The sequence below is a fragment of the Cupressus sempervirens genome, chromosome 9, assembly GCF_028749045.1.
Source record: "Cupressus sempervirens isolate cs-2001-9-10 chromosome 9, ASM2874904v1, whole genome shotgun sequence".
NCBI lineage: Eukaryota > Viridiplantae > Streptophyta > Pinopsida > Cupressales > Cupressaceae > Cupressus > Cupressus sempervirens.
In genome coordinates, this window is record NC_143126.1 from 50,543,849 (window position 1) to 50,567,348 (window position 23,500).

Here is a 23,500-nt window from a genome sequence, read left to right on the forward strand (position 1 = left end):
AATGTTATTGACTCTAAGCTCTATAAAATGGTGTTTATATGTTATTAAAAAAATATAATAAAAAATAATAAGAGTTATTGAAACACCACTTTTTTGAAATAAATTTTTTTTGAGTGTTTGGATACAAACTAGAATAAAACATGCATTTAATAGACATTTCCAATTGGAAAAGCATGATATCATATATAATTTAGCTAGATTGAATTTATCTAAATCATATGTTTGAACAAAATTGATTTTTAGATATAAATACTCAAATTCTATCGCTTTGATAAGTTAGCCTAAAAGGTGACATAGCTTTGTACTTTTACTGCACAAAATCAAAATAGAATCCAATCTCCAAAAAGAGAGAGAGGTTATTGTAAGTTTAAAAAACATGATCTTGTAGCACCCTAAATTGCATCCATACCTCGCACGAGCTCTGAGATATGCCCCATCAAAGATCGCTGCCCTATGGTATTTAGTGACTCTTAAGGTCAATTTTGTTTGGCATGCCCAAGAATGTTCGAGCAATCAATGGGACAAGATGAGCTTGGAAATAGAGTTTACCCAGACACTTAGAACTAATGAAGTAGACAATTCAATCCCACGACGAACGGTTAGAGAGCTATGAGCAAGATATGTATGCCTAGGCCACTTTGTGCAAGATATGAGCAAACGTTGAGCTAGTTAGGCAAAATTGGGTCTTTTTGAGTTTTTGGTCAAGATAGCTTAGGATTAGGTGTTTTCATTTGTTTTTGAATAATTCAAAACCTTTTCCAAGTCCTAAAAGTGAAATCTAGTGAACCTAAAAAAAGTTGCACCTTTTGTGCAAAATTGAAAAGTTGCAAAATTTACTAAAAAATGCAACTTGGTTGGAAAGAAGCTATAACTATTTAAATAATAGTTGTAAAAATTGGAATAGGAATGGAATGTATAACTACCTTATTTGTGATGTCTGAAGGGGAATTAAGAGAAGTAGGAATCCGTTTTTCCAAAAGTGTTGGTTGTAAGCAACTTTTCATTAATTTTTGCAAGTTTTGGGCACTTAGGGAGCAATTGGTCATTCCATGGATGTGGGAATCCAACTCCCATGAAATGAACCTATATTACTATGTAAATAATCCTTCTAACAATGTTTGTTCATGGGTTTTCATGGTTGGAGGCCTGTAATGGAGTTTAGGTGGCTGTAGGTGCATGAAATGCATGCCTAAGGAGAAGCAACATGAGATCTATCAATTGGAGATGGGAATTTTATGGTAGATTATGTATACATATGCCTTGGAGATGGTGGTTGATTGAATTTGGTTTGGAAATTCACACATTGAGAAAGCCCTAGGTTTGAGGGTTTATAAGAGACCAATTTGGTGGTTTCTTACTTGTAGAGGTTGGAGCATCAAATTGACCTGATATTCCTTTGATTGGGTTGATTTCAAAAGACTCTTGATAGTTTGGACCATTGGAAGCAAGGGAAGATGGTAGTTGCTTTGGAAAACCACCCTATTTATGCTTTAAAAGGGTGCCTAGTTAGAGGATTTGTTTGTTGGTCCAAGACAACCTGTACTGAGGCCGAGATATGTTAAAGAAGGTTGAAATGGGTATTTTAAAACCCATTTTATTTGATAATCCTCGTAGATATTTTGGGAGGAAACTTAACATCTTTCTCACTGGAGACCTAGTTGGGGGCAATTAGGCCTACTAGGCAATTTTGAGGAATTTGAGAGCTAGGATTGGGTTGAGGGTTTAAAACCACTTCAAATCTCTTGAATCCATCTTAGATAGGTGAAATAAATCCACCATAGCCTTTGAGAGGGTGTTGGAGATGTACAAAGGCTAGTTGTTTTTTTTGGGTTTAGGGAACATTGCCTTTCCCTTGCATTTATTTACATTGTGAACTTGGTTGGGCCCCATCACACTTTTGCACTACATCATAAACCTTATGAGAAGGTTGGATATTTTTTAGTTTTTTGGTTGGGTGAAAGAGTGATGCAGAGGGTCTAGGGTTTTGTCAATTAACCACTTCTAATTAAGGTTCCTAACCTCAAATCATCCAATGGTTCTTGTTTTCTTGATCTTCTCACCAATCTTAGCTTCCAAGATTTTGATTAAGGTTCCTAACCTTGGATGAAAAGTCCATGGTTTTCAATGCAAGATACCATTTTGTATGTCTATGACACTTTATGTAATTTATAAGAAAAAGTTTCTCATTAGGAAAATTTGGGGTTTTAAATGTTTTTGGTCATGAAAGCCTAGGATTAGGTGGTTTAGTTTAGTTTTGGGTATGTTATAACTTTTTCCAAGTCCTAGAAGTGGAATCAAGTGAAAAATGCAAAAAAGATGCACTTTTAATGCAAAGTTGCATAGTTGAAAAATTGTAAAAGTTGCTCAAATATGCAACTTAGTGAAAAATGGGTTATAACCATTCAAATCTTGGTTGTAACTATTGGAATAAAAATGGGAGAGATAAATGCCTCATGTGTGAGGTCTGGGGGGCATTAATGTATGGATTGAAATAATTTACAAAGAATAAAATTTAATCATGTAGTCATTTTCTCTATTTTTTGGACACTACCCATACTGTATGGATTGTCAGACCAAATTTGATGGATGTTTGAAATAGATATTTGAATCATATTTCATTTTCTTTTAGTTTCATCTTTCTAAGTTCTTTCTTGTTCATGTTATTTCATTTTTAGTGAAGTAAGGTTTTTTAGACAACATTTTGGTGCATTTAGCAAAGATGGGCATCTAATTGCAATCTCCTTGGTTGGAATTTCATGGCCACTTGGGAAATGATAGTTAGTAGGGTCCTATTGCATATTATAGGTTTCCAAAACTGGAGGATGTATTTTGTGATTTTTCCAACAAAGCCCTAGGTCAAGTGCCTTGAGGGAATTAACCTTTTGTAGCATGTTGTTTGGTGAATGGTAGGAGTTTGGGACTTGGTGAAGGGTTGAGCGTTTGGGAATAAGTTATGTTAATGTTGCTAATCATTCCCAAGTATTGAGTTGTGCACTCTACATCACAAAAAGTGAGAGAGGTCCATGTTTTTGTAATTATATTCAATCTAATGAACTAGTTGAATCTGCTCTACATTTTAATGTCTCAAGTATTGCCTCATGGTCTGACTTGCGAACCTTTCAAAGAGTCTTATTATGTGGTTTTCTACCATATTTTATCAAGTGGATATTTGACATGAAAAAAAGGTTCAAATAATGAAGAATCTTCCTCTTTGTTTGCCAATCCTTGAATAACCACAAGTTAGGGTTCTTCATATAATATCATCTAAGCCATGTACCAGTTACAACGACCCCACCTATAATGTACTCTAAACCTTCACCATTTGTATCTGGGCGATCCATTTTTTTTGGCTTGGATACATTGACAAAAATAATAATATGTCCCTTCTTCATTGTCTTCAGGTGCAATAACAACAAAAACATGGCCTGTAGCGATAAATGTACAAAATGCGATCATTAATTTAGCAAATACAAGTAGGTAAAAGTTATAAAGTTACATATTGAATTTACAGAGATATATATATTACCAAGTTGCACTAGATTAGACAAGTGGTCAAAGTCAATGGATGAATCCATCTCTACTATTTCCAGTGCTTTTGGGGGACAATATGTGTCAATTGAGAACAAAACCCATATATCCCATTTGTTCACCCATTCACTTGACTCACACTCATCCCAATTTTCCTTTGCACATGATGGAAAAAAGCATGCCATTTTTTATGTGTGGATACTCCATGAACCTACATCAAAGATTCTAAAAGAGTGCAACTCACTTGATCTTGTTAGTGTGCAACAATCCTCATATGGTGCAATGTTAGTATTATCTATCAACCAAAAAAATTTATGAACCGTAGACTCACTTTCATTACCTGGAACCATTGTAGCGTTACACCAATGGATGATAGATTTTGTAGCATCTATCAATGTTTCTCCATATTTGTACTACACGCGTTTGCATCATCATGCTCTCCCTTTCCATGACCAACCTCTGTGAAATTCCACATATATTAACTTCTAGACAACCTGTGCATCTTGCTCAACCAATAGAACATTTGTGCATTTTTTAATTGAGATGTGCAATTGTTTGACCAAATAATGTGCTAGCTGTAGACACCTAAAAACCTTTAGAAAATAAAGTATTTTTATTTTCTGAAAAATTTCTGATGACATCATCATTTATTAATTAATTTATTTTTATGCCATTAAATCCCTTTATCTTAATTAAAAATATTTAATTAAGGAATCCCTCCCAAAAATGTTTAAATCTTATTTAAACATTATTTCCTTATTTATTAATTATTTAATTAATAAATTGACCAAAAAACCCAAAATAAATAAAAAATTTATTTTTTGCCCAAAACTTGGCCAATTTCCTTAAGACCACTAACCTCTTCCAAAATCTTCTAATCCTTCTTTAATTTTGATTAAAGGCTAATCCCATCATTTCCTACCCCTAATCCCAACTCAAAATATTTAATTAAGATTAAATATTAATCCTCATGTTTATTAAAAAAGTTTTAATAAATATCTCCTCAACCCAAACCCTTGAAATAAATAAAACTTTATTTATTTCCTAAAAACCTAATTTATCCTCATCCTAAGAAGTTCTAGACTCTTCTAGAAAGTCTTCATCCTCATCCTAGGAAATTCTAGACTATTCTAGAAAGTCTTTGTCCTCATCCAAAGTCTAGACTCTTCTAGAAGATGTCTTTAAACCTAATCCTAATCCCCTCCTAACCTTGTCACATTCTCTAAACATGGGTTAAAACTTACTAACCCAAGCCAAAGTTAACAAATATCTCCTCCTTCACCCACCCTCATTAAATGCCATCCACTTGCCTATCCCTAAGCTAATCCTAAACAATCTTAATCCATCATTTAATCATTTGCACAAGCCTAAGCAAGCTTAAAACCTTCCTAATCAAGCCCAAGTCAAAATTCTTCTCATCTCCCTCAAAATATCCCAACCATAAAACTTTATGAAGTCCACTAGGCCATAAATGACTCTTCCAAAGCCCTTTTATTGTTCTTACAAGCCATTATGAGGGTCTTTATGAAGATTTTATCCTTTGAGCCTCCTTTGTTGACTCATCCTTCCCCTTTCCTCCATCCTCTCACCTTGTGACACGTGTCACTCCCTGATTGGCTGTAAGGAAGCACAATCCATGTGCTCTCCTCTCATGCAATCTGAGCCCTCCATGAGCTTTTTCCCATCCTTGCATCTTAGCCCTCAATCCCTCAAGCCTCTTGCCTATAAATTGGATCTTTCCCCTTTGCAAAAAAACACAATCCATGAAGTAAAGTCATAATGCCATTTTACATCAAAACCATACACTCACACCCAAATTCCAACTCCATTTGAAGCTTTTTTTGAAGCATAATCTTGAGCATACATCCTATCTATTTAGACAAAGCCAGTCAACAAGAGAGCTTCTAATTGAGAGAGTCCATTAATGGCTTATATTCTCAATTAAGATTTCATCTTAGTCTATCTTGAAGTTTATGAATTTTGTTTAGTTTGTAGAAGCTTTATTTAAATTTGGTTTCTATTAGCATACTAACATTGCTCATATACACAAGCAATATGGTATGATCCTATTAGCCAAATCTTCATAAAATAGTTGAAAACAACCATGTACAAATTTTTTAGAATGTGATTGATTGTCGCTAATGTAAAAATGGTACTCCCTCAATATCTTCCTATCATTTGTACTTGTAAGTGAATGCATGAATGTTATGTGAACAAATATGGAAACCTATTGAGAAGTATAATTCTTTGATTGCACCTCATTTTGTGGTTTTAGTGTGTAGTTCTCTATGAAGTCTACAACCAAAATAATGGTAGCTAGTGGAAATGTATCCTTGCACAACTTAAATTGCAAATGTAGCTATCAAGCTCTATGTGTATGCTTCACATACTTGTAAATAATCTTTTCATGAAAATTCTTCATGAACTCATACACTAGAAACTTTTCAATGACTAAATCACATATTTTACATTATTTCCCATCTTTTAGAGCATATGTCACTACCTTATATTTTCTGTAATCTAATATTTTATTTTTAATTGCATGTGTACTATCCATATCTTCACAAGTTGATAAAAGCTGCAAAGAACCACAAAATAAGCATGTACCATCTAAGCATGACATCTTGTAAAATTTTTTATCATCCTCTATTTCACATAAAATGTTGGATATGACTTCCCTTGAGGATCTAGGTGGCTCATTCATGTCACAATTCTGCAAAGCAAACTTAGAATGCAAAAACACACTTATATGCCTACAAACATTAAAATGGTTAGAAAATTCAATATGTATCCTACAACAATAAATTGTGTGTGTGTGTGATTTATCTTCACATAAAAAAGTTTACCCATCTCAAAAAATTATTGATTTATTCAAATTTGAGGATACATACCAATAAATTTTGCAAAAAATTGTGTTTGAGTTGAGTCCAAAAATGTTTCATATGTGGATCATGATTTTGGCTACCAATCTCCTTACAACATCTCTTTGATTGGGGGAAACACGTATGTTATTTGTCCAAAAATTTTCAATCAATAATTTCAAAGCTTCAATAATTTCTTTATCGTTTCACAATAGTCTAGCACTAAATGTCCATAACTCATTTTTTGTTGGATCTTCCACTCTCTCATGCCTTACCATGACTCTCCTTAGCGTACCTCTACCAATTTTATATGTTTTTCTTGTCTATCTCATGAGTCAAGAATTCTTTATTTGGGTACTTACTATTGTTGATGTAAGCATGCGTCTTGTGGTATTACTATATTTGGTGCGTGATTTAGAACCCACTTTGTCATATACACTAATTAGATTATTTAAAATACTTTTTTTTATTTGAATCATCCATCATTCTTAGCCCAAGAATCTTCATGATGGGCCTAAATTTCAAATTCTTCATCATTTTAACAAATAATTAGCACTGATGTGTAATATTTAATTCTTCAAAGAATAATCTCCACATACGATTAACTTTTCTTTGACAAGTACGCTTGCTAATCTTGTCAAGCATTGATTTTAAAATGTTAGTATCAATATCAATCAAATATTTTGGTCTTCTAAAATGAATTCTAGAAGGTGTTATAATCTCTTCCATTTCCTCAACATTTTGAACATCAACATAAGGTTGAGTATTTTATGTACCTTGAACCAAAGATGACGTGCCTTTGCAATAAGATGCAAAAGATGGAATATCACCTACTTGATACATTGTTGTTGTGCCTTCAACATGACATGATGGAGTATGTACATTGTCGGATGTAGAAATTAGCATCTCTTCAACATGAGATGATGATATGACTCCAACATTGGAAGATGGTGTAGTTTCACAATTCAATTATCTTCTTGAGCATACGAGTCTCATTTCTTCTCTTTTTCTTTCCAATTCTTTCTCTTTGTTTCTTTATATTGGTGACCTTCGTTTTCCTCTTCAAAAGACAATTCTTCACTATTGTATTACAATTTTCTTTTTTCATGTAGTAGTTTCATTTTATCTCTTTTAATTGCCAAATCTCTCTCCCTCTCTTCTGTTGTTTGAGATTTTGGTTTCTTCCTTGGCATGATGCTGATTTCTATATGTCAAATTATTCAAACATATGAATTACTTATAATTTGCAAATAACAAATCATTCAAATAAATATACAAATTACAATTATTTCAATGAATACATAATATATATTAAACAACTTGTCAAACTTCTAACCATTTTCAAATAACGATTCATTCAAACATACAAATTTTAATAAATTCACTATATACTAAATAACTTGTCAAATTATAATGAAATTTGTCTCTATGTAACAAAAAATATTTTAAAAGGACTGCACTAACCTTTTCTATAAAAAGAATGTTCAAAAAGCCTTCAAATAGTGTATCCAATGATTGAATTTGGTGTTTGATCTCTTCCAATAGCATAAAACCCATGTTTTCTATCAAAATAACATAACAGGCAACAGAAAAAAGAGAGAATATGGGTCAGTAGGGACCCAAAAATTTTTTATAACATTTTTTGGTGTTTTCATATAGTGTGTATGTGCTATAGCGCATACACACTATAAAGTGTGCACGTGTTATAGCACATACACACTATGTGAGAAATCTTTGTCCTATCGCACCCTCTTCCATCCCCTACTCTCTCTCTCTCTCTCTCCCACCCTCTACTCTCTCCCTCCCCCACCTCCTAGCCTCTCTCTCTCCCCCCTATCCCACCCTCTCCTGTCCCTTAGTCTCTCTCTCTCTCTCTCTCTCTCTCTCTCCCCATCCCATCCCCTAGTCTCTCTCTCTCTCTCTCTCCATTTCTCCCTCCATCTTTCTCTATCCCACCCTCTCCCATCCCCTACTCTCTCTCTCTCTCTCTCTCTCTCTCTCTCTCTCCCTCCCTCCCTCTCTCTCCTTCTCTCTCCCTCCCACTCTGCCTCTCCCATCCTGTACTCTCTCTCCCCTCCATTCCACCCTCTCCCATCCCTCCCTCCCTCTCTCTCTCCCCCACCCTCTCCTATCCCCTACTCTCTCTTTCTCTCCCTCTCTCCCTATCTCTATCTCTCTCCCCCTATAACACCCTCTCCCATCCCCTACTCTCCCTCTCTCCCTCTCCCATCTCTCTCTCTCTCTCTCTCTCTCTCTCTCTCTCTCTCTCTCCCTCCATTTCTCCCTATCCCACCCTTTCTAATATCCTTTTACTCTCTCCCCATCCTCTAATATCTCCCACTCTCTACCCTCTCCCCATTTGTCCTTCCCTCTCTATTGAAATTCAGATTTACAAAGTGTGTGCACACTATAGTGTGCACGCGCTATTTAAGCCTAAGTTCAAAAATACTTTAAATAGCATGTGCATGCTATGTCATGAACATATTATTTAAAGTTTTGGATTCTACCAAGCCTAAGGCTTGGATTTTCCTTGGAAATCCAACTCAAAGGTTTGGAGTCTCTAAATTGGTCTACGATGTGTTTTGTAGCATGCATAGGAAAAATGATTGATTTTTCTTGTGTGCTCTCCGTCAACTTTTCTCATGGTTGAGCATCAATAAAATCAAGTTACATGATATTGTAGATCTCTGTGTTACTTATATAACCATATAATTTATTTCGAATTTGAGCTATTTCAAGCCTTTCAACTATAATTTCTTTTGAATGTATGTCCATTTTCTCTCAAAAACCAACATGTACTAATTGGGGTGTAGATTTTAGCTTGTTCATCGAATTTTGCAACAAATTAGTTTTTTAGAAACTAGACTCCATTGTACACACTTTGAAAAAAAAGAAGAAGTTTTGATTTTAGATTAGTTTTCAATCATTTCTAAGGGGAGCACACAAATATTTCACATTTTTGGGATGTGTCCAATTACAAAATTCATAAAAAAAATACACATTATAAAATTATCCAAATTTTTTGGGATAAACTACACGATGTTAGGTAATTTTTGACTAGAGTGATTAAATAATTAAAAAAAAAAGATAAAATTTTAGGGGGTTACACTTTGCACTATGTATTTTTTTTAGAAAAAAAAGTACCACTATTTGTGGGCCCCCTTTTTTAAGAACCTAAAACTAAACCATTTTGAAAAAAAATTAGTAGTTTAGAAACTAGATTCAAAGAACTACTACTTTTGTTTTTGTCACATCTTAAAATTTTGAGTGTAACTATCTCCAAATTCTTGTCGAAGTTCAAAAATTGTTGATTTTAGAAAAAAGAAAAGAAAAGTGGCCACTTATACCCCCCTTTTGGCACCACAACTTGGTGCACATACCCAAGGTTTGATTACTATGTAAAAGTGTTAAATAATCAAGAATGAATTAGTTTTTCCAAGCTTAATTTTTCCCTTATTGTGTGATGTTTAAGAGTTGGCGGCTTAAACATCACACACTAGTGCTTGATTCCTAGGCTAAAAGTGTTAAATAGTCAAAGTTGACTTATTTTTTCAAGCTTAATTTCTTACTTATTGTGTGATGTTTAAGGGTGGCCGGTTAAGAGTATCTGTTAATGATCAATGAAATAAATCTATCACCTTGCCCAATCAAAACATACAAATTTATACCAATTCATTATCTTCTCATTCTTCCAGTGGCATTGGCTCTACCAAATCCTTACCTTTTGCTTCCACAAAAGTTTTTGACACTCCTACTATTGTGAAACATGGTGATGAATATATTGATTCCATCAAAGTTAATTTTTTAATTTACTTTTAATTAGTAAAATCCAATGAATGTATTAGAAGAATGACCAATAAGTAGAACCCTTCCCCTAAATAAGCAAGGGGTGCAAGTGCCAAAGCTCATGCCTTTAGAGTGGCAGGTTTTGGGGTAAGAGTTGAGCGAATTTGTACATTTAATTGTAGAAATTATTATTATTTTGTGAGTAATGAATACTATAGTAATGAAAAATTAGATCTGCTAAGAAATATTTACACATTTAAAAGTTGGCCAAGGTTTGAACTCAATTATATTTATTTAAATATGTTTTTAATGGACATCTCATGTTCAAAAGAGTTCCCAAAACAATGCAATTGTTGATTAATATTTTGAATTTAAGTGTGTCAAAAATTAAAAAAATATTTGATAATCAAAATTTAAATATTTTTAAAGATTATTTTTTACTATTAATTAAATATTTCTTTCCTATTTACTTAGAATTAAACATATTTATAATATATAATATATAATATCTTAAATAAATTATATTTCAATTATAAATATACTAAAAACATAATTATTAATTATCGTTTTCATATAATATGATATAAAATATAATTATATAAAAAATTCGATATTATTATTAATTTTAAAATACTACTTCATTTATTAAAAAAAAATAGTTTATATTAAAATATATAACTAAAATATATTATAATTAATTAATTAAAACAAAGACATACTTTTGAAGTCTTAGAATTGAAATTAAATAAAAAGTGAAATGTTCAATTAATGAGAATGGACAATATTGGTGTAGATTTTTTAGATTGTGTGTGAGGATTGTATTTCAAGGGAGACCCATACATTGTTATGACATTTTTGAAATTTTCTTTTCAAAAAATAAATTTTTCCCTTGTAATTTTCTACAATGACTAATACTATTATAAATAAATAGTTATTTTAAATTTTAATAAATATATCAAAAATTTAAACTTTGTAAAAAAGCAAAGCCTTCAAAAATTCTTTAAGAAGATTGGTAGAATGAAGTTTTTTAATTATAAATTATGAACTCAACAGTTCCATTAGTTTTCCTCCAACCGTAGGAATATAAGTTATGAACTCAACTGTTCCATTAGTTTTCCTCCAACGACCGGAACTAATAATAGGAAGAAAATATTGATTTCAAATAAAAATATTCTACTTATACGTAGACACTTACACTTAATTATCATCTGAAAATAAATACATATTAATTAATATAAACATACAAACTTCAAAATAAAAATATAGTATTTTAACCAAGTTATAAAACATTACTTTCTTTAACATTAATATTAAATTTCAATTAGGCATCTACCTGTCCATATAGAAAGGTGAATGGGTGTGTCAAAGATTTGAATAGGAGGCAGTCTTTGGCTGTCTCATTTCCTCCCTCCATAATAATCTTTTGCTTTGGGCGGATGAGAATTCTCATATTCAAATTTTGTTCTTCTTATTTTCAACGACTACCATTTTTATTTTTTTAAATTTTTTTTGATGAAGGGTTCAAACCTGCAAAGGTCCACACCTGATTGTAATATGTCAAGATCTTGTTATATATTGAACCCCTAAACTAAAAAAAAATCATCGTTCTTTGTTTTCAACGGCTGCTTCAATTGAAGCGACCATAATGTCTGCAAGTGCTGATCAAAGTAATAGTCCAAAATGTTTGCAGTCGCCTGTTCGAATCCCCAACTCTCAAAATAAGAGAAAGAAGCCACAGCCATACACACATATCAAGAAAAATGTGTATTTGATCAAGAGAAGAAAACGTAGTGCAGAAGAAAATGAAAATAGTGGCATGCAGTGCTCCTGTGAAATATGTGACAAAGACTGTATCTGCGCTATTCTAAACTGCATCTGCACTTCATCTTGCAGGTGCTCAAAGTCATGCTCAAACAAATCTCTCTCTCAACGGCCAGTTAAAAAACTGAAAGTCTCCCCGACAGAAAATTGTGGGTGGGGAGTAAAAGCAGACGAAGATATTAAGGCAGGAGAGTTCGTGATAGATTATGTAGGGGAAGTCATTGATCAAGAAATCTGCAGAGAAAGAGTACTGAAATTGGAAGAGCAAGGGGAGACAAATTTTTATCTGTGTGAGATTGGTGGAGGGATGGTGGTTGATGCAACTCTTAAAGGAAACAAATCAAGATTCATCAACCATAGCTGTAACCCTAATTGTGTGCTTCAAAAATGGACAGATAATGATGAAACAACAACTGGGTTGTTTTCTATTAGTGATGTAAGAAAGGGGGAGTTTATTACCTATGATTATCAGTATATCCAGTTTGGTGTCAACCAACCATGCTATTGCGGTTCATCAAATTGCAGGGGCTTTCTTGGTGCAAGATCTAGACCCAAGAGTTCACATGCAGGGAACCAAAAGAATGATGGAACTCAACCCAAATGTATTGGATTGCGTGTTCGTGTATGGTGGCCTCTTGATCAGAAGTTTTACAGTGGGACTATTGTGAGTTATGATAAAGCTTCTGATAAGCACACCATTTTGTATGATGATGGTGAATCTGAGTCTCTTGTTATGTTGAACGAGAAGTGGGAATTTGATAGAAAGAATAAGGCTCAATCAGTCGTCCCTGAAGAAAGTCCCAGAGAAGACTAATGTTATTTGAAAACCAAAAAGAAGATTACTGGTTTTGACCATGGTGGTCATGTTGTTGTATATGTCATTGTTTTGCTTTCATGTGACGGAGAAAGGAATGATTGAAATTGAACTGTCATTGCTTCTTCCAAAAGGAATGACTCTTTTCATTTTATGAATATTAATATTTACCAGGGAACTAGGAACTTCATTTTATGACCGTAATTGTTGTAATAGTGAGAGGATTTAGTTTATTTTAACGATACATAAATATATGTGTATTGTTATGATTTTATTTGTTTTCCATTAAAGAGCAAACGCAGATTTTCAAATATTTAAAATTATATAACAATTAAGTAAAATAATGAAATATTAATATTCAATATTTAGCATTTATCCTGTTTCTATAATAATTTTATGTATAGGATTTCTTGATATATTTTAGATGGATATATTTAAGATATTTGTATTAGTTTTATTAAAAACTGATATCACAAAAATTAATAGAAATTAATATATAGAGCTTATTTATTAATAATATTGCAAATGTATAAATATTTGTAGGTCATTCATTAATCAATAATATATAAATATTAAATAAAAAAGTAAATTCTTGTAATAATGTATGAATTATTTTTGGATTTGATTATGTATGTATTTTAAATATTGACTTTTGGATCACACTCTGATCCATCATAAAGAATAGTTCATACATTTCAATGGATTGTGGAAATTTGATAATGTTGATCTTGTAATAAGTTATATTTTAGATTTTACTTATCAATTTAAAAAAAATAGTAAAACATATATATCATCTTTGACACTTTTTTTTATTAGGTAGCATCTTAAGGAGGTAGTACACTTTTATCAATAAAAAAGAAATTTTACATTCATATGTTCTTTAAAGGAAATGGTTGTGAAAGAAGTTGATTCCACACTATTCTTGAAGGAATCTTCAAAACCAAGGCTTGGTCTACTTAGCTCTAAAAGATACTATCTCTCCATTTACCAATCCAAAAGATAGACTAGACCAAATGCATAACATCTTCAAGTCCTTCTTGGTTCATGTCAAAGTAATCACATAGTAAACTAGTGAGACTATCCTCCTGAATGCCATATAATTTATAGACACCATTGACCAGTCGTAATCAATAACTAGACCCTAGTCTCGATGTTGCATTATTTGGATAATGAGAGTAAAGAGATACCTACAAATTAAACCATCACGGTCACCTCCAAACCCTCTACCAACAACTATTTTGACCACTTTCCTTTGTCACCTCGAAAACCTCCACCAACAACTATTTTTGACCACTTTTGTAATAACATTACTTATCTATTTGAAAAAAATGATAATATGTACCGTCCTTGGTCTTTACCTCACAATCACAATAAGCCTTGAATATGAATATCATCCTAGGAAAACATTGGTACCTCACAACACTATGAAACTCCTTGCCACATTGATGAAATGAAGAACGCTACTTGCATGTGGATCATTTAACTATGAAAAATTAACACTATTGTAGTCACTGATTATTAATCTCCTATTGTAAACGATTATTAAACTGTTGAAAATAAATTCCCAACTAATACTGAAAATCAACACAACGACAACTTCACAAATATGAAAATAAATTCACAACACAATGAGCACAATATTTTCGGACAAATTGTCTCTGAAAAAACCCCTAAGGGAAAACCAATTCTATAGATGACGAATTATATTAAACTTCAGCAAATAAATAGATACAAAATTCCTTGCCTCTCACTGGTAGAACTTCGACAACCTCCTAATTCTCCCGCTAATATTCCCCACTGCTATCCCCATGCTAACACTGTGCCCTTGCTAACACTGCAAGACAATTTGCTATCAGTGCAAAATGCTTCTCCAAAAACTTGTCTTTCCAAATGACCCAATGACCCCTTTTTATACTACTTTGTTGGAAAACCAACAGTTGAGATTAAATCAAACCAACGGCTGAGATAAAGATAAATCAACAAGGTGTCCAAAAGGGAATCACTAAAATTAGTAAATAATTATCCTTGCAACAACCATTTACTAATTCTTGGCAAGTGGATAAACAACTATCCAAACTACCCATGACTAATTCTAGTATACATAGATAAGGACGGATAGCTGTCCAAGCTACCCATAGATACTACTGCTATTTCTGAGTCAGAAATAATAGCTATCTAACTAGCAATAATTAACACTCCCTCTTAGTGAGGAAGCTGTTCTGCATGACACCCATCTTATCTCTAAAGAAGATAAATTTGGCCTTTCCTAAAGCCTTCATCAAAATGTTTGCTACCTGCTCATCTGTAGCTATGTATTGTAGCTGAATAATACCTCATTGTATACAATCCCTGATGAAGTGATACCTGAAATCTATATGTTTAGACCTATCATGAAATGCTGGATTCTTAGACAACTTGATGCAACTCTGATTGTCACAATGTATCACATTAGTCTCAACCTTTTGACCAAACAAGGCTACTAACAACTTTCGAAGCCATATAGCTTCACATGTCACCATGCTAGCTGCTATGTATTATGCTTCTACTGAACTTAGAGCCACAAATTTTTGCTTCCTACTAAACCAAGATACAACTCCTGATCCCAAACTGAAACAACACCCTAAAGTGCTCCTTTTATCCATTGTACTTCCTACCCAATTTACATCAGTATAGCCTATCAACCTGATACCTTCACCTTGGAAATATCTAATCCCATACTCAATTGTACCATGCAAATAACAAAATACATGTTTGGCTACTATCCAATGCATTCTCTTTAGTTCTATTATGAACTGACTAAGAGAGTTTACTGCAAATGCTATATCTAGCATAGTGTTGACCAAATACATAAGCGAACCAATCAACTATCTATATAAGGTGGGATCTACATCCTTCTCCTTAGATGTATCTACCTTCCTCCAATTCGTGATCATGGGTGTAGACATGGCTTTGCAATCCTCCATCTTGAATTTCTTCAAGATTTCAATGCAATATTTCCCTTGACCAAGAAAAATCTCTCCATCAGTCTACCACACCTCCATGCCTAGAAAGTAGTGCATAAGTCCCAAATCCTTCATCCCAAATTCTTCAGCAAGGTCCCTCTTGCAATCCTCTATGAGCCTTAGTGAACCTGTAAGAAACAAGTTGTCCACATAAAGAACAAGAATGAGAATCTCATCCCCAACCACCAAGTAGTAGAGGTTAGCATCCGCTTCACTCTTCACAAAGACCATTCCTTGCAAGCATGTATCAATGCACTCATACCATGCTCTAGGAGCTTGCTTGAGTCTATACAAGGCTTTCTTTAATCTTCACATGTGGGTCTCTTTGCTATGTGCTACAAAGCCTTCTAGTTGCTCTATGTATACCTCCTCCTTTAACTCACCATTAAGGAATGCTATCTTGACATCCATTTGACGGATTTTCCATCCCATCTATGTTGCAACTGAGATCACAACTCTTATAGAAGTATACCTGGACCCTGGAGAAAATGTCTCCTCGTAGTCTGTTCCCTCTTTCTGAGAGAACCCTTGGCCATGAACCTCGCCTTGTATTTCTCAATGCTACCATCTACACCATGCTTTATCTTATAGATCTAGCATGATCCAATTACTGCTCTATTTGTTGGTCTAGGAACTACCTCCCACACATCATTCTGCATTATTGAGGAATACTCCTCAACCATAGCATCTTGCCATACATGTTGCTTTGTAGCCTCCTGATAGCTGAAAGGCTCACTACCTACCAATTTAATAACTAATGCCACATAGTCATTGAACTTTGTCGGTTCTCTCCACTATCTAGTACTCTTCCTAGGAGCTCCCACAAACTCTTGAGTATCCCTTTCTGTATCTAGAACCTCACAGTTCCTACTGCGAATTGTAGAGGATGAAATGTCAACCTCTAAATCCTCTAGATGCATTTCTTGTTGCACTTGTTGCTCCATACTTTGTGAATCTTCACTACCTAAGCCTACACTTGTACTAGTAATTGTACTTGAGCTTTGCTGCCCTTGGCTTGGTTTTGGAGCTTCTACTGGCTGCTCACTCTGATCATCTGTAGGAAAATCTCTAGATCTCTTGAATGCCTTGTCCTCCATGAACTTGACATCACATCTGACAATAATTATTTTAGTCCTTGGAATGAAAATCCTATATGCCTTTGAGGTCTCACCGTACCCAACAAATACCCCCTCTCTGTAGTCTGATCTAACTTTGTACATGTATCTCTAGGAATATGGCAATATGCCAAACTCCTAAATATCCTAAAGTGACCAACATCTAGCTTCTTCCCTATGAAAGCCTCCTTTGGTGTCATCTTCCCTAGCATCTTGTATGAAACTCTATTCTGAATGTAGACTGCTGTACTACACGCCTCTGCCCATAAGTAATGTGGCATGTTCTAGTCATGTAGCATAGCCCTTGCTACCTCCAATATGGAATGCTTCTTCCTCTCAACAACTATATTCTATTGTGGATTGTAAGGAACAATCCACTCTCTCTTGATTCCTTTTCTGGTACATAACTCTTGGAAGACATTCCCTTTGTACTTGCCTCCATTGTCTAACTGAAGAACCTTTATCTTTCTTCCTGTCAAATTCTCCACAAGAGCCTTGAACTCTTGGAATCAATTGAAAATCTCATCCTTGGTTTTCAAGAATTATATCTAGGTCTTTCTGGAGAAATCATTAATAAAAGTAACATAGTACTCGTATCCTCTGAGAGATTTTTTCAACATCAGTCCACAAACATCTGAATGTACTAGATCAAGAACACCCTTAGATCTGGTGTCACTCCTAGGAAAAGATGCTTTTGCAAATTTCCCCAACACACATCCCTAATATACATCATCATGCTTTGTGCTCACTTCAAGCACACCTGTCACCATCTCACAAAGAAATTTAAGTGCTCCATGATGAATATGACCCATCCTCCTATGCCATAGCTCTCCAAGATATCTAGGATTGTTGCTACTCATGAGTGCCTTAGGAGCATCAAACTACAACCTATAAAGGCGACCACTCCTAACTCCAATAGTTATAGGTGATTTCCAATCCTTGTGCTTAATCAACACATTTGTCCCTCTAAAGAGTAAATTATACCCCCTATCCTGAAGAACAGATATAGAAATCAAATTCATACCTAAGCCTGACACATGAAACACATCATGAAGTGGAATTATCTTTCCATTCTCCCTCTAAAATTGAACAATCCCTTTCCCAACTGGGTTGAGTTTGGACAAGTTTCCCATAGATATCTAGATGTTGGTGTCCTCCTCCTTGTAACTAGAGAAGTACTCTCTAACTCTTGTCATATGAAATGACGCCCCACTATCTATATACCAAACACACTATGAGGTTGAGCAAACCATAGAAGCTATGAGTAGAAACTCATCTTCCATTCTACTAAAGAGTTCTTCTGCACTTGTTGAAGCTGCCACCTACTTCTTACCCTTCTTCCTCTCTAGGTAGTCACTGACATAGTGGCCAAACTCATGACATCCAAAGCACTTGACCTTAGAGAGGTCCTTCTTCTTCTTCTCACTTTGTGAATTCAATCCTTTGCTAGATCCCTTCTTTGCTTTCCCTTTACCTGCTAGGGAAACATTTTCCTATTCCACCTCACTCTTTTGACTCTTATTGGCTCCATTGACAAGACTTAGTCTAAACTCCTCATGAGTGAAATTAGTCCATAGTCAATCCCAACTTAGTAAAGTATCTCATCCACTGATAACTTGAACAAAGACACTCCATTGTTTAGTAAACCCATTTAGGGTTGTTCTCACTAGCTTGTCATCACTAGGACTATTTCCAACAATTGCTAACTCATCCTTGAAAAGTCTAAGCTTGGTGAGGTAACTTGTAACATTTTCTCCCTGGTTCATCCATGTATTCTTTAGCTTCTCTCTGAGAATCATCTTCTTGTTGGTTGTAGCATTCTATTATAGATTCAAAATGGCTTCCCACATCTTATTCACCATATCTAGCTCTGCGATATGTGAAACAATATGATCCTTGACACCATCAAGGATAATCCTCCTTGTCTTGGCATCATCCTTCTTATGTGCTGCAAGCTATGTTGCATCTGTTGGTACAGGTACAACACTGGTAGCATGATCCTTGATACCATTCTCTTCCAATAATAAAGAAATTTTGGCATTCCAAACACCAAAATTTGAGGCACTATCCAATCTCTCCTGATCTCTTAAACTAGCTGAAGCTATCTCAAGGGATTAAAGCAATAATCAATCTAAAGAGATCAAAATTTCTTTCCAAGAGAAAAAAATTTATACCCTCAACAATTCTCTGATACCATGTGAAAAATTAACACTATTGCAGTTACTGATTATTAATCTCCTATCGTAAATGATTATTAAACTAATGAAAATAAATTCCCAACTAATATTGAAAAACAACACAACTGCAACATCATAAATACGGAAAGAAATTCACAACACAATGAACACAATATTTTCGGACAAATTGTCCCTGGAAAAACCCCTAAGGGAGAACCAGTTCTATAGATGAGAAATTATATTAAACTTCAAAAAATCAATAGATACAAAATTCCTTGCCTCTCATTGGCAGAACTTTGACAACTTCCTAATTCTCCCATTGATATTCCCCACAACTATCCCCATGCTAACACTGTACCCTTGCTAACACTGCAAGACAATTTGCTATCACTGCAAAATGCTTCTCCAAAAACTTATCTTTCCAAATGACCCAATGACCCCTTTTTATACTACTCTATTGGAAAACCAACGACCAAGATTAAATCAAACTAGCGACTGAGATTAAGACAACTCAACAACCAATAATAGAATTGGTTGCAAGGTGTCTAAAAGGGAATCACTAAAATTAGTAAATAATTATCCTTGCAACAACCATTTACTAATTCTCGGCAAGTGGACAAACAACTATTGAAACTACCCATAACTAATGTTTCTATACATAGATAAGGATGAACAACTATCCAAGCTACCCATAAATACTACTACTATTTTTGAGTTAGAAATAATAGCTATCCAACTAGCAATAATTAACATTAACCCAATAAGAAAGTAGTTTAAACAATATATTACTAGAGAATGTTCTTGATTTTAAGAAGACAAAAAAAATTCCATATTTTCAATTCTATACATTATAGTCTTGGAGGAATTCTTATCAATAGGAACTCATATAGACCTCCTTTTATGGGTCTTTCATGTATTTCCCAACCATCTCATTTATCATCTTGACATAATGATTTACTTTCTTGCTCTAATGTTCCATCTAATTCCTATAACCTTGTAGCTCTTAGTACACAATAAAACATGTCTAGTACCAAAATTCAACCAAAGATGCCATTAATAACCTAGCTCAAAATGCATCATCCTTACAACAAGAATTGGCTTCCATTATGTAATCCAAATTCAACATCCATGTTGTAACATAGCTAACCTACTTTTCCAAGACATTATCCATATTACTATCTGTCAACACATGAAAATTTGTCAATTTATGACATATAAGGGAAAAGGTAATCCCTTAACTCATCGTAAAATATTTCAAACCTTGTGTAGAGACATCTTAAATGATTAAGAAAAATTTGGGTTTTTTACCTTTTTTTTGACTTTAAAAAAATTTGGCTAATGCATTTATACAATTAAAAAAATAATAATCCTCAAATTAATTTGACTGATTTGACTCATTACAAACAAGGAATAACTTGGTTAAATAATCTTAAGAAAGATTGGGAGGTAGAAAATATGCTTGTTGTGTAGTAACCCCTTTGTGTATTTGCTTGTGTATAATGTGCTTCCCATTTAATGCTCTCTATGACATGTTTATGAATGACATGTCATTCATAGCATATTAAGCTAGCTATGACTGACTCTTGCTTCTTTATTGACACAACATAATAAATTAAAAAATAAATCAAATTTAGATAAAAATAATATTTTGACTAATCTATAAAGCATTGGAATATGACACCAATGAGACTTTCGTAAGTCCGTTTGGTGGTTGGAATAAGAATAGAAATTTTAGAATAAGTTTTCTATCTATTCGTCAAATAGAATAGGGAATAGGAATTCATATTCCCATTTTACCTCTAAAATTAGCTTATAGCTATTCCAAAAAATAACTATTATTGGAATAGCCGTTCCTATTTCCAATATTGCATCCCTATTCTCCATTCCTATGCTTGCAACCAAATGGACCCTTAATTGAATTTCAGTTATACAACTACATGTCCAAATAGAAAGGTGAATGGGCATGTCAAAGATTTTAAGAGTCGTCATAGGATGAAGGTGGGATGGAGTTGAGACTTTGTTATATATTGAAACCCTAAATGAAGGAATTTCACCATTCTTGTTTCCGATGGCTACTTCAATTGAATGACCACTATGTCTCTGAGGGTTGATCAAAATAATGGTTCCAAAATATTGAAGGCACCCATTCAAATTCCCAACTCTAAAAATATGAGAAATAAGCCACAGCCATACATACATATCAAGAAAAATGTGTATTTGATCAAGAGAAGAAAACGTAGTGCAAAAGAAAATGAAAAAAATGCAATGTAGTGCTCTTGTAAAATCTATGACCAAGACTATATTTGTGTAATGGTAAACTGCATTTGCACTTCATCTTATAGTTGTACAAAATCATGCTCAAACAAATCACTCTTTCAATAGCCAGTTAAAAATGTTAGAAATATTAATTTCTACTCCAATCCGTGATTAAATGTTTCTAGAATTTTAGGTTTAGGTTTAGGTATAGGTTGTGTCAACTATAGTAGTTTTTAGAATTCTATAGATAATTGTCTTGTCGGAAAATGTCAAAAATTTCTAGAGATTGTAAACTTTCCTATAAAAGGGAGTGATGTGTATCCATTTTGTGAATAAAAAGAGTAATAAATAAAATTGATTTTTATTGTGCCACAACACATTAAGTTTCATATTTTATTCTTGTGTGCCTCTACCCACCCAATAGAGTGGTATCAAAGCCAAGTTTAGAAGAGGTGTTTGAAGGATTGTGCGTAAGGAAGACTACAATAGAGAAAGGGGACATAAAGTTACTATGAGATCCGTAAGTTTCATATTGCTTTGTTATATCTGTGAATTTTGTTTATAAGTTTCTACATGCATGGCTTTAGGGAGTTTTTAGGCTTCAATTCTAATGTTTTCTGGAAAGAATTATGATGATTGGGCTTTTAGAATGAAGCTTATATTTGATTCCTATGAGTTATTAGATATAATCTTAACTGGTTATGCTGAACCTATAGATGAGTCTACTTTAAATGCTAATCAAAAGAAAAAACTTGATGAAAATAGGCAGAAGAGTTAAAAAACTTTGCAGATTATTGGACAAGCTCTGGATGACTCAGTTCTTGGAAAAATTAAGCCAGCTATTACAACCAAGCAAGCTTGGGAAATTCTTGAGACTGCATATCAAGGTACAAGTAATGTAAAGATTGTTAAATTGCAAGCACTTAGAAGAGAATTTGAGAATTTACAAATGAAGGATTCTGACTCTGTAGAGCAATTTTCAAATTGTGTTATGAATGTGGTTAATCAAGTAAGGATGAATGGTGATGAGCTTTTTGACTAGAAAGTTGTAGAAAAGATCTTAAGAAGTTTACCTCCTAAATTTGATAATGTTGTGGTAGCAATTGAAGAATCTAAGGATTTAACAACATTGTCTATAGATGAGGTGTTTGGATCCTTTTATAATCATGAAGATAGGTTGAATGAGCATAATGGTAATTCATTGGAGAATGCATTCAAAACACAAATGATATTTGGTAAAGGCAGAGGAAGAAGAAATGCTGGATTTAGAGGAAGAGGAAGAGGTAGAAATAATTTTTAAAAAGAAGAAAGGAGTCTAGATCTAGGAGAAAGAAGAAATCAATACTCAAGAGGAAGCTATAACAATCAGACATCACAAAGGTATGATAAATCAAATATTCAATGTTATTATTGCAAGAAGTTTGGACATTTTGCAAATGAGTGTCAGAAAAAACAAGCTGATATGAATAAGAAAAATGTAAATTTTTCGAAAAGTAATTCTGAGACATTGTTCATTACTTGTAATGTAGCTCAAGAGAGCACAAATGATTTTTGGTTTTTAGATAGTTGTTGTAACAATCATATGATAGACAATAAAGAGTTTTTTGAAAGTTTGGATCGATCAATTAAATTAGAAGTGAAGTTGGCAAATAATGAGATAGTGGAAGTAAGTGGAAAAGGCACAATTAATGTTATAATGAAGCATGGCAAGAAATCTATTTCTGATGTATACTTTGTACCTAGTTTGAAACATAATCTTATAAGTGTGGGGCAACTTAGTCAAAAAGGTTATAGAGTTATTTTTGAGAAACATTTGTGCACTATATTTGATATGCCTCCTAGTAACATGGTGATTGCAAGGGTAGAAATGACAAATAATAGAATGTTTCCACTTTGGATGAAGAGCAATATGTCTGATGAAGTTGCAACAAGTTTCAAGGTAGCAAGTCAAGATCAAACATGGATATGGCACTTGAGGTATGGTCATCTAAATCTCAAAGGATTATCTTTATTGCAAAGAAAGGAAATGGTAAGAGGCTTACCCCAATTGAAGCATCATTAAGTCTATGTGAAAGCTGTATTTTGGCTAAACATCATAGAAAGAGTTTTCCAAAAGGGATGTCATATAGAGCAAGGGTAC

The 23,500-nt window shown here is 33.7% G+C and overlaps 1 pseudogene; it reads left to right on the top strand.

The window, feature by feature from the left end:
• The first annotated feature begins 11,820 nt into the window (after window positions 1-11,820).
• Window positions 11,821-12,810, top strand: LOC149537566 (histone-lysine N-methyltransferase ASHH3 pseudogene; annotated as a pseudogene).
• Window positions 12,811-23,500: the final 10,690 nt, after the last annotated feature.